The 13,056-nt window shown below is 38.0% G+C and overlaps 1 protein-coding gene across 7 annotated transcripts in view; it reads right to left on the reverse strand.

The window, feature by feature from the left end:
* LOC138321431 (prostaglandin G/H synthase 2-like) overlaps positions 1 to 13,056 on the reverse strand; it is a 46,944-nt gene that overhangs the window by 13,591 nt on the left and 20,297 nt on the right. The window contains exon 1 of one of the 7 annotated variants that reach the window (XM_069265116.1): positions 5,955 to 6,127. The exons of the other annotated variants lie outside the window; for them this stretch is intronic. The gene's annotated coding sequence lies outside the window, so the exon portion shown is untranslated. Of the gene's footprint in view, positions 1 to 5,954; positions 6,128 to 13,056 lie in introns of those variants that run through there. 7 annotated transcript variants of the gene reach the window in all.

Below are 13,056 nucleotides of genomic sequence, written 5' to 3' on the forward strand. Positions count from 1 at the left end.
CAGATATGTTGGCTTGCAATAATCACATTGTGAGTAAACTCACTACCTGTACGCAAGGATTTATTAGTCTCATATACGTCCTTGCTGTACGGCACCAGATCCAAGCTGATGGCTAATTATAAATAACAGTTCGGTTAAAATGCCACTAACCTTGTAGCTTGTCAGTTTTGCTGTAATAATATTACATAGAACAGTTTAGGACCCGTCTTATAAATCCCACGGTGTGTTTTGACTTTTTGCACACGGCCTGCAGCCGGGACATGGTATGGCGGTTCCCTACGTAATGAGCATCGCTAGATCTATAAGGAGTTTCATATGCAATTTTACTAGAAATATGAAGATATGTTAAAATATCTAAAATAAAGAAATACTAGTCAAGTGAATGTTGATGCAATTTGAAGAATATTTGTTTTGTTTTTAAGTAGATACAGACGCATTGTTGATGATATATAGATCGGTCAAGCTAACTAGCCATTTAGTTTCATTAAGCTGGATGAGAGGCCCGAGCGTAGCATCCAGTACCAATTTACCTGTGGATTTGGCGACAGTACTCCAGTCTATAAATAACACGACAACAGTACACTCAGTCAATACATCGGTACAAGTCAGCGGTAGAGCGGTAGGGGTTTATATACACGCATCGTTCTCAGTTGGGGTAGCACGGCTGTAATAACTTTATAGCTATTATCAGCTAATTATGTAAGGATACATGTACTTTTAATATGAGAAGAAAAGGCACTTAAATTTGATTTTTTACCATACATATTTTGACAGTCCAATTTAGACAGAGATTAATACCATAGCAACGCTTATATAGCTACCAGGTGACAGTGTTCCGCCTCTTTAACCAAAGTCAAAGGTCAGAATTACTCAACCATGCTAAGATGAAACAAATAAACATTTAGAAGTTGAGCGCTGTGTAGGACTAAATTGAAGGGGACCTATTTATCTTGTCACCAAGAAGTTTACGCTCATAAACACACGAAAATAAAGTACAATCTACTGCTATAACTATATTTTGAGACATTAAAAAAAGGTAGAGTAATTATCATACCAAAGATGCTAGTCGTCTGGGAGGGTGTTGGGGGTTATCAAAGGTTATTATGTATTTTGTTGCACTCAAGTGATTGTAGACGAGGAGGTGGAAGAGGGGGGCTGGGAGGATAAGCAATACTATTTTAAAGGGACTTTATTGCATTTTGATAGAATACCCTGAGAAAATCCACCTTGATAAGATTATAATTAAAGATGCTCCACTGCCAACAGAGCATAAATGACATTCATCATTTGATCAATAATTGGTGTTTGATCATGTTTGTATATGTGTAATTAACACAAAAAATATAATAGAATAATTCATTTTGCCTTTCGTGCATGCGCAATAAGTATTTCATTCCAGATAGGATATAGTGACACAGAATTTTTTCGGGATGCGATTATTTATTTTTTACATTTTTAACTTAATGTAAAATTAGAAGCTCAAAGTTTTCAATGGTGGTAATGGTGTAAGGAAAGTAACTTTTGTAACTGAAGAAAATATTAAATCGTTCGCTGCTGTTTTTGATAGTGAAAAATACAATTTGTCAGCGATGGAGCATCTTTAACCTTTACAAGTGTTTGGTAGTTTTATGTTCAGATGATACTTCTCACTGTTTGAGAAAAAATACCTTTAAATGTACATTATATAAGTAAAATCTGCCTTAGCAACCACCTCTGTATAAAGACCACCTATTTAATAAGACCATTTTTCTTTGATCAACAATTACCAATTTCAACATAATTCAACCTGTGTATAACAGCCACCTGGGTACTAAGACCATTTTCTTCTGTCCTGTGAGTGGTCCTTATAGACAGGTTACACTAAAGTTTCATTCAGCTCACTAGAACTGTTTGATACATTTGTCCCTTTGACCTATTGTGTGTTGAATGAGCAATTACTAGTCCTACGCCCTTGAAGTTACAAGTTTAATTCAGCGATGATGTAATTCTATTGTGGTTATAGACAATGCACTCCCCCGCTAACTAAAACACAAGAACAGATCGAGAGACATTTCATATGCCACACCTGGATAATTGACAATACATTCCTCAAAATAAGTATTTAGTTTGCAATCTTAAAAAATAACAGTCCTATTGATGCTTTTGCACAAACATGATATAAAGACAATACTGTATCGAAAACAAAAGAAGTCATCCTACAAATACGATGTTAATTAACATTAATTTCACATAATCCCTCTGTCCAGTGAACTTCATCTGTCAAATTTTTGCATTTGCATGTCAAGTTAGTGTAATATGACATCACTTCTGACGTATGTCATAAGGAAGATAGTGGACAATTAAGTACAGTGAAAAATAAAATGGCTCTTTCTATTTGATTTACAAAACATATTGATGTTAAAAATTGTCATTTATTCTTAGATTAGCCTAAAGTTATTTCAATACAATGTATCATGTCAAAACCAACCCTTGTCTATTCCGATCTTTGTCTATTCTGACTTAACTGTATGTTTTTTTCCTTTTTAATTGTAGTTTTTAAAACCTTATGATCCCATATTCGATACTTTAGGTTTTCCTTCAGGAGGTTTCTGTCACTGATGTTATATCAACTATGATATAGTCCAGGGGTGGATATAATGTCAGTGATAGTAACCCCTGGAGTATCAAGGATGGTATAATCCCAAAACCTGCATATACCAGCCAAATATGCTGGTAAGGATGACATTTGGTTTTTTGCAAATTTTACATGAAATCTCTCATTTAGAACCTTATACATGTACAATACAGATCGCACATTTACATTATGTAGATCATGGATCATGATTTTGTAGAAAGTGCTACGGCACATTTTAAATTGGTTAAGCTATAAATAATGCAACAGTTACTAAAGGCAAGTCATTTCATGATGTCAGACACATGAATAAAGAAATGCTAATTACTGTGTAGTTGTTGAATGATGCAGGTGTAAAATTTTGCATCTTATTTTTTGGAGCATATTTGCAGGGCTTATTTGAATTTGTGAATCACCTTGTAATCTTGTAAAAGTGTTATTCAGATGAACAATGTAATATGTAAATTAAAACCATTTTTTATAAATCTGCAAGGTTTTGATTTTTGTGAATTAAGGGAAATTCACAAGAAATTCAGGGTTGAATAATCAAATAATACCATCCTCCACCTCTGGGTTGCAAGTTTGAAACCCATGTCCCAGATACTAACCAAGGTTAGTGATTTTTCTTTAGGTACTCTGGGTTTCCTTTACCTCCAATACTAGATAACACTGGTTAATTCATTCACCCCTAAAATTCTATAATAGACTGTTCCAGTTTATGAAATAGAAGAGTCCAAATGTGTCTTCAAGGGTGAATGATTTAAAAATAGGATATAAAACAAAACACGATCTAAACCCTAATTAGTCGATGTTGCTGAGCCAAGAATTTATGTCGGCACTGTTGCCCTGAGCTAACCTAGAATGCCAAACATTAGAGTAACTAAAATATGTCACCTGTTATTTGTTAATTAAGAATACATCTTTATAGCTGAAAGATCTGTCCTGTGGAATCTTGAGCTGGGATTTCCCCTCACTAGTTTTAGATTGACGAAAAGTACCAGTGAACCATTATTTCTAAGAAGGTAAGCTAGTGCTGTAGTTACAGTTAATATTTAATGAAATGTTGTTACTGAATAAAGACAAATCGTTCAAGCATTGCATTCTGTCCTACTAATGAATATGGTACTAAAGCACCTAGATGAATATTTAGCCATATTTAACACTGTAGTGGTAAAGTTCTATACAAGGTGTGTGGTACTGTCTGATTAATACAGAATGATTGATCTAAATATCCAGTGATTTTTTATCTCTAGTCATTGGACTTTGATATCAAGTCATTGATATTTGATATCTAGTCATTGATCTTTGATATCTAGTCATTGATCTTTGATCTCTAGTCATTGGGCTTTGATCTCTAGTCATTGGACTTTGATAGCTAGTCATTGATCTCTGATATCTAGTCATTGATCTTTGATATCTAGTCACTGATCTTTGATCTCTAGTCATTGGACTTTGATCTCTAGTCATTGGACTTTGATAGCTAGTCATTGGACTTTGAAATCTAATAATTTATCTTTTATTTCTAGTCCTTTATCTTTGATATTGATATCTAGTCATGGATCTTTTATATCTAATAATTGATATCTAGTCATTGATCCTTGATATCTAGCCATTGATCTTTGATATCTAGTCATTGATCTTTGATATCTAGTCATTGATCTTTGATCTCTAGTCATTTGACTTTGATCTCTAGTCATTGGTCTTTGATAGCTAGTCTTTGGACTTTGAAATCTAATAATTTATCTTTTATTTCTAGTCCTTTATCTTTGATATTGATATCTAGTCATGGATCTTTTATATCTAATAATTGATATCTAGTCATTGATCCTTGATATCTAGTCATTGATCTTTGATATCTAGTCATTGATCATTTTTATCTCTAGTCATTGGACTTTGATATCTAGTCATTGGACTTTGATAGTTAGTCATTGGACTTTATATCTAGTCATTGGACTTTGAAATCTAATCATTTATCTTTTATATCTAGTCCTTTATCTTGGATATTGATATCTAGTCATGGATCTTTGATATCTAATAATATATATCTAGTCATTGATTTTGATATCTAGTCATTGATCTTTGATATCTAGTCATTGAACTATGATATCTAGTCATTTATCTTTAATATCTAATCATTTATATTTTATAACTTATTATTTATATCTAGTCATTAATCTTTGATATTTAGACATTGATCTTTCGTATCTAGTTATTAATGTTGTCATTCATTTGCTGTTTTCAACATTTCTCAATGAATTGATGTCTTTGCCATTTACAATTTCTGTCTCTATAGATGTATTGATGTTTTGTCTGACATATTGAAAGGTCATCTTCAGAGTTCTAGTCACTTTTACTCATGATTATCGTGACTTTCGTGGTAATTCACTAATTTTGCTGGTAAATGTAATTGGTGCATTATTCATGCAGGTATCAGGTGATTTCAAAGGGTGGTTTCTTAATGACACTCGTGATGCATAATCAAGAGTCAACTTTTAATGTATAGAAATTTTTCAATTAATGCCATGGGAGTTAGATAACATATGAGAGAGAAGATCACATTACCACTTACAGATTGAGAAATGCAATTTTAGCTTTTTTATGGCCTTAGCTTCATGCTTTCAAATTCTAACATATAAAATTCCTCTTTATCTTTTCTTATGATCATAACTTCACACTTTCAAATTCTAACATACATTTTTTTATGAAGGGCACTTTTAGCCCATCAGAGTGCTCTGGTTATCCTCTGAGCCTAGCACCAGACCTAGACAGATCAAGAGCTTGAACAAATCTTGTGCTAAGTCCAGACCACAATATGTCTTAGTGTGGTGTCAGGGCCAGAGGAAACTTGGATTCATCTATCGTAATCTTTTAAGAAGATAATATCTGTAAAACATAGTTGTTCTATCTTCATATGATTTAAGTCACCAGAACTAGAAAGGCTGAGACCGAATGGGATGGAATGTGACAGGATAGGACAAGACTGGACATACATAGGTAACACTTTCTGACCCCCATTTCATGGATGAGGCATAAAAACAATTGAAATATTTTCTGTAAGTTAAATGCCTAGCAAAAATAAAAAGAATTTAAATTCCTCCTATCTAAATGAAAAATGTTTAGAAAATTTATGTCAAACCTAAATTTTGCGGAAAATTTCAATTCATAACAGGTACCTTTCAATTCAGGAAAAAAATATACAATTTAAAAAAAAAAAAAAAAAAAAAAATTAATCCAATTTAACGGTAAATTTCGCTACACACCTATACAACATTGCTCAATTCAGTGAAAAATATATACAAAATTTGTGTTAAAACTCTATTCAGCAGAAAATTTCAGTACATACCTTTACAGAAGGTGGTGCTGTTGTTCAATCCTATCTAATGGAGTTAATGATCTGCCGTTAGTAATGACAGCTACAGTAAATTATTAAGGAGTTACGGTGTCACTAGAGGAAAATTAACCAGTCATCCATTTAAATTCCCAATAGTACCATCCCCTCTCACCTCATCCTACATTTCCGTAGGAGTAATAAGGTTAGGGGTATTCCCAGTATCTACTATGGGCGGTGACAATAAACAAACCTACGTATATAACAAGGACGGACACATCAAGCGTGTAGGTAAAATTCTTCTACAAATAGAATACTGATATCGAGACATTAAAGTTATATGCTTATATCAGTATATTAAAGACTGGCGTAAAACCTGGGGATAAAGCTGTGATCTCATTTAGTGATAAAATGTATCAGCGATACATCTTACTATATATTTAAGTGGGTTATAACTTTGTGAAGTGTGGGTGGATGAGAAATGCCAGGTGAATTGATAATTCAGAATTTTAAATCATTTAATACCTTGATGTAAAATTCCCTTTTGAGGTGAGATGAAATATTTTGAGCGTATTGTCCACCTGTCACTTAAGGAACACAGCATTTGGAACCTGTGGACATGTTTTTTGGCACGTATGCACACATAAAACATTTAAATATCTCTCAATTCGGGTCTGATAATCGTTAAATCCTTCCCTATATATAACAATCACTATCACCTGGACGAGCTGGCTGGGTTCAAATAATTCTATAAATAGTAAAAATCTATCTAGGGAGCCAGTCAGTCTTTTTACTTTATATAGGCTGTTCATGATACCAGACATGAAGAGACCCAGACATGTTAACCTCCGATGATCAACTAGAATTGTCACCAGAGTGGACGACTAATACTCCCCCTCCCCCCACCCTTCAACACACACACCTGCACAAATTTAGTCATCACTCCATTAATAGGGGACATTGCAGAACCCTATATAGTTTACTCAACTCCCCTTTATGTCAGAGTTCTGTGTACCAAATTTTATCAAAATCTGTTCAGTAGTTTGGGAGAAGTTTGCCTTACAAAGTTGTGTCTACAGACAGACAGACGGACAAATCGATTCCAGTATACCCTCCTTAACTTCCTTGCAGGGGGTATAAAAATTGGTGTCAGATTAATTCCAAAAGTAGTACTATTGCATGCAACATTATCATGACATTTTATAGTGCTTCAGAAACAGATTTTCACCCAAAATAATAAAATCAATTCCCAATCATATTTTGAGATGAGAAGAAGTGTCCTGTAAGATGCTGATAAGATATTAACATTATACAACTTCTTTACAGGTAATTACTGAGAAATGCCTTGCTTGCTCTTGACATTTTTCACTGATGTGCAACAATGCAAGAATTCATGCCCTTTTTATGGCTTCGCCAAGGCCAATTTTGAAATCATGCAGAACTCTCTATTTGAATTTTTTGGTATCCAAATTTGTAGCAAAGGGATAGAAATCCGCCTTGTGGTCTTCTTAAGATTCTTTTCTAACTAAGTGATAATTGTCATTCGATGACGTGCAAAATTTCATAAAACAGATGATACATGCTGTGCATGTAAAATTTTGATGAAGAGAACGTGATACACATTCTATATGACATCTAACAATGAAAAAGGGACTCAAACACAAAAAATTTCACTTAAAATATGTAGCATAGAGATTTCAATATGCTTGGACTGCCCTGGGAACAACCAAATGTATGAGATTATTGGAACGGGCAGGAAAATTTAAGCTGCCAAAAAAGTTGTTGTAGTTGCCATTGGTCTGTTTTTGCTTTATGTCCTTGTGGATTGACCAATCACAAGGCAGTACGTAGCCACAACTCCTGCTCGCAAACAATTCAATGTCAGAGCAACATAATAGCTTACATAATACAAAATGCAAAGTCACTTGTGGTTTGACTGACTAGCGATTTGTCAATTTCTAGTCAGAATATGAGACACCTAAATAAGGAAAATTTACTGCACCAACAATGCATTCTGCTCATGACCTGTTCGTTAAGCATCCCCCCTCCATCCCCTTTTCTGAACTGTACAGGTAGGGTTAACAAACAACATTATGCAATTTGTCCATTGTAATTTATTTGCACACTTAACATTGACGTTGATAGTGATAAATTCAGTCTACTCAGGACAAGCCTTTCAAACATGTAAATGCATTTAGAACTTGTTTTTAAATAAAAACTGTTTATAAAAGAAGGAATATCTTTTTATCCATACATTGAAAACTTTCCCTGTAACCTTGCATTTTGCGTAGCTCTGTAGAAGAGAGTCTCTTTTTATCACCAAGATTTCAATTGTGGACTTTTCCCCTTGAGTCTACTCCAAACACTTTCCCACCAACTTTATGTAATCTACATTGAACTCCACAGTGCAAGCACAGATCCCAAAGTTAATCCAATATTCAATTACGGATCAATTCTAGAAAATTAAATCAACAGTCAGGCTCTTCACAAAGTTTCTGTTTCATTTAACTTACTGAAAGGTCACTCGATCTCTTAAAAATCAAGTGATCGAGTTCTAAATCAAATTTGATTCTCTGTATAATGTCAACATTTAAATGGATTTTAGAATTTCAGTGATTAATTCTTGATAGTTAATTAAATGTCACAATTTTCTGTGTATATTGGTTTGAACAGAGAATTGAAACGGTATACCAGTAAACAAACAGTTAATGTCTATGTTTTTTTACTCTGAGTCATTCATTCAAAACTGGACCCAATATAGACAAAGTGACACAGTTTATTGTATATAACACATAAATTATACTATCAGGGACATAAATCAGTAAAATTTGGTCAGCCTTGAATTAGCTAAGGGCCGATACCTGACCAGGTATACAGCTCCCTGGACATGTAAATACTGGTAAATAGTTTGTGCGTAGATCAAGTACGACCCCAAGGATACAAATATGTATCAGATTTTCGGTAGACAATTTTCAAGATCATTTGGCACAAACAGTTGCCTTCTAACTTTTCACATTGGTTGATTGTGTATGATTGTGTATGCCTATATGAAAGAAATTTACCAGGTCACTTGCCCAATAAAGGGTCATCAATCGCCTTGGTTTAAGGGCCACCCATCTATGTTAGGGCTGACTGCTCAACCCAGGGTCGCTCAACTAACATAGAGTTACCCAACTAACCTAGGGTTACCTATACATTACATAGGGTCACCAAACTAACCCAGGGTTTCCATTCTAGGCTAATGCTGATCATGTAAGCAACGGTTTCATACCTAAGCTAGGGTTACTCACCTAACCTTGAGGGCCAAACGTCTTACTAAAGCCACTCATCTAACCTAGGCTTACCCAACTAATCCAGGCTTACCCAACTAATCCAGGCTTACCCAACTTACCTTGGCTTACCCAACTAATCCAGGCTTACCCAACTAACCTTGGCTTACCCAACTAACCTTGGCTTACCCAACTAACCTAGGCTTACCCAACTAAACTACAGGCTTACCCAACTAACCAAGGCTTACCCAACTAACCGTGGCTTACCCAACTAACCTAGGCTTACCCAACTAACCTAGGCTTACCCAACTAATCCAGGCTTACCCAACTAACCTAGGCTTACCCAACTAACCTAGGCTTACCCAACTAACCTTGGCTTACCCAACTAATCCAGGCTTACTCATCTAACCTAGGCTTACCCAACTAACCTTGGCTTACCCAACTAACCCAGGCTTACCCAACTAACCTTGGCTTACCCAACTAACCTAGGCTTACCCAACTAACCTTGGCTTACCCAACTAACCTTGGCTTACCCAACTAACCTTGGCTTACCCAACTAAACTACAGGCTTACCCAACTAACCTTGGTTTACCCAACTAACCTTGGCTTACCCAACTAACCAAGGCTTACCCAACTAACCTTGGCTTACCCAACTAAATCCAGGCTTACCCAACTAACCTAGGCTTACCCAACTAACCTAGGCTTACCCAACTAACCTTGGCTTACCCAACTAACCTAGGCTTACCCAACTAACCTTGGCTTACCCAACTAAACTACAGGCTTACCCAACTAACCTAGGCTTACCCAACTAACCTTGGCTTACCCAACTAACCCAGGCTTACCCAACTAACCTAGGCTTACCCAACTAACCTTGGCTTACCCAACTAACCTAGGCTTACCCAACTAACCTTGGCTTACCCAACTAACCCAGGCTTACCCAACTAACCTTGGCTTACCCAACTAACTACAGGCTTACCCAACTAACCTTGGCTTACCCAACTAACCTAGGCTTACCCAACTAACCTAGGCTTACCCAACTAACCTTGGCTTACCCAACTAACCTAGGCAGGCTTACCCAACTAACCTTGGCTTACCCAACTAACCAAGGCTTACCCAACTAACCTAGGCTTACCCAACTAACCTTGGCTTACTCAACTAATCCAGGCTTACCCAACTAACCTAGGCTTACCCAACTAACCCAGGCTTACCCAACTAACCAAGGCTTACCCAACTAACCTTGGCTTACCCAACTAATCCAGGCTTACCCAACTAACCTAGGCTTACCCAACTAACCTAGGCTTACCCAACTAACCTAGGCTTACCCAACTAATCCAGGCTTACCCAACTAACCTTGGCTTACCCAACTAACCTAGGCTTACCCAACTAACCTAGGCTTACCCAACTAACCTAGGCTTACCCAACTAACCAGGCTTACCCAACTAACCTAGGCTTACCCAACTAACCTAGGCTTACCCAACTAACCTAGGCTTACCCAACTAACTACAGGCTTACCCAACTAACCTAGGCTTACCCAACTAACCTAGGCTTACCCAACTAACCTTGGCTTACCCAACTAACCTAGGCTTACCCAACTAACCTAGGCTTACCCAACTAACCTAGGCTTACCCAACTAACCTAGGCTTACCCAACTAACCTTGGCTTACCCAACTAAACTACAGGCTTACCCAACTAACCTAGGCTTACCCAACTAACCTAGGCTTACCCAACTAACCTAGGCTTACCCAACTAACCTTAGGCTTACCCAACTAACCAGGCTTACCCAACTAACCTAGGCTTACCCAACTAACCTAGGCTTACCCAACTAACCTAGGCTTACCCAACTAACCGGCTTACCCAACTACCGCTTACCCAACTAACCTAGGCTTACCCAACTAACCTAGGCTTACCCAACTAACCTAGGCTTACCCAACTAACCTAGGCTTACCCAACTAACCAGGCTTACCCAACTAACCTAGGCTTACCCAACTAACCTAGGCTTACCCAACTAACCTAGGCTTACCCAACTAACCTTGGCTTACCCAACTAACCTAGGCTTACCCAACTAACTAGGCTTACCCAACTAACCTAGGCTTACCCAACTAACCTAGGCTTACCCAACTAACCAGGCTTACCCAACTAACCAGGCTTACCCAACTAACTAGCTTACCAAACCTAGGCTTACCCAACTAACCTAGGCTTACCCAACTAACCTAGGCTTACCCAACTAACCTAGGCTTACCCAACTAACCTAGGCTTACCCAACTAACCTAGGCTTACCCAACTAACCTAGGCTTACCCAACTAACCTAGGCTTACCCAACTAACCTAGGCTTACCCAAACTAACCTAGGCTTACCCAACTAACCTAGGCTTACCCAACTAACCTTGGCTTACCCAACTAACCTTGGCTTACCCAACTAACCTAGGCTTACCCAACTAACCCAGGCTTACCCAACTAACCTAGGCTTACCCAACTAACCTAGGCTTACCCAACTAACCTTGGCTTACCCATCTAACCTAGGCTTACCCAACTAACCTTGGCTTACCCAACTAACCTAGGCTTACCCAACTAACCTAGGCTTACCCAACTAACCTAGGCTTACCCAACTTATCCAGGCTTACCCAACTAACCTTGGCTTACCCAACTAACCTAGGCTTACCCAACTAACCTTGGCTTACCCAACTAACCTAGGCTTACCCAACTAACCTTGGCTTACCCAACTAACCTTGGCTTACCCAACTAACCTAGGCTTACTCAACTAACCTTGGCTTACCCAACTAACCTTGGCTTACTCAACTAACCTAGGCTTACCCAACTAACCTAGGCTTACCCAACTAACCTAGGCTTACCCAACTAACCTTGGCTTACCCAACTAACCCAGGCTTACCCAACTAACCTAGGCTTACCCAACTAACCAGGCTTACCCAACTAACCTAGCTTACCCAACTAACCTAGGCTTACCCAACTAACCAGGCTTACCCAACTAACCTTAGGCTTACCCAACTAACCTAGGCTTACCCAACTAACCTAGGCTTACCAACTAACCTAGGCTTACCCAACTAACCTGGCTTACCCAACTAACCTGGCTTACCCAACTAACTAGGCTTACCCAACTAACCTAGGCTTACCCAACTAACTAGGCTTACCCAACTAACCTAGGCTTACCCAACTAACCTAGGCTTACCCAACTAACCTGGCTTACCCAACTAACCTAGGCTTACCCAACTAACCTGCTTACCCAACTAACCTTGGCTTACCCAACTAACCAGGCTTACCCAACTAACCTAGGCTTACCCAACTAACCTTGGCTTACCCAACTAACCTAGGCTTACCCAACTAACCCAGGCTTACCCAACTAACCTAGGCTTACCCAACTAACCTAGGCTTACCCAACTAACCTAGGCTTACCCAACTAACCTAGGCTTACCCAACTAACCTAGGCTTACCCAACTAACCTAGGCTTACCCAACTAACCTAGGCTTACCCAACTAACCTAGGCTTACCCAACTAACTTGGCTTACCCAACTAACCTAGGCTTACCCAACTAACCTAGGCTTACCCAACTAACGCTACAACCTAGGCTTACCCAACTAACCTTGGCTTACCCAACTAACCTAGGCTTACCCAACTAACCTAGGCTTACCCAACTAACCTAGGCTTACCCAACTAACCTAGGCTTACCCAACTAACCTTGGCTTACCCAACTAACCTAGGCTTACCCAACTAACCTAGGCTTACCCAACTAACAACCTGGCTTACCCAACTAACCTAGGCTTACCCAACTAACAGGCTTACCCAACTAACCTAGGCTTACCCAACTAACCAGGCTTACCCAACTAACCAGGCTTA

The sequence above is a fragment of the Argopecten irradians genome, chromosome 4 (assembly GCF_041381155.1).
Source record: "Argopecten irradians isolate NY chromosome 4, Ai_NY, whole genome shotgun sequence".
In the NCBI taxonomy this organism is placed as follows: Eukaryota; Metazoa; Mollusca; class Bivalvia; order Pectinida; family Pectinidae; genus Argopecten; species Argopecten irradians.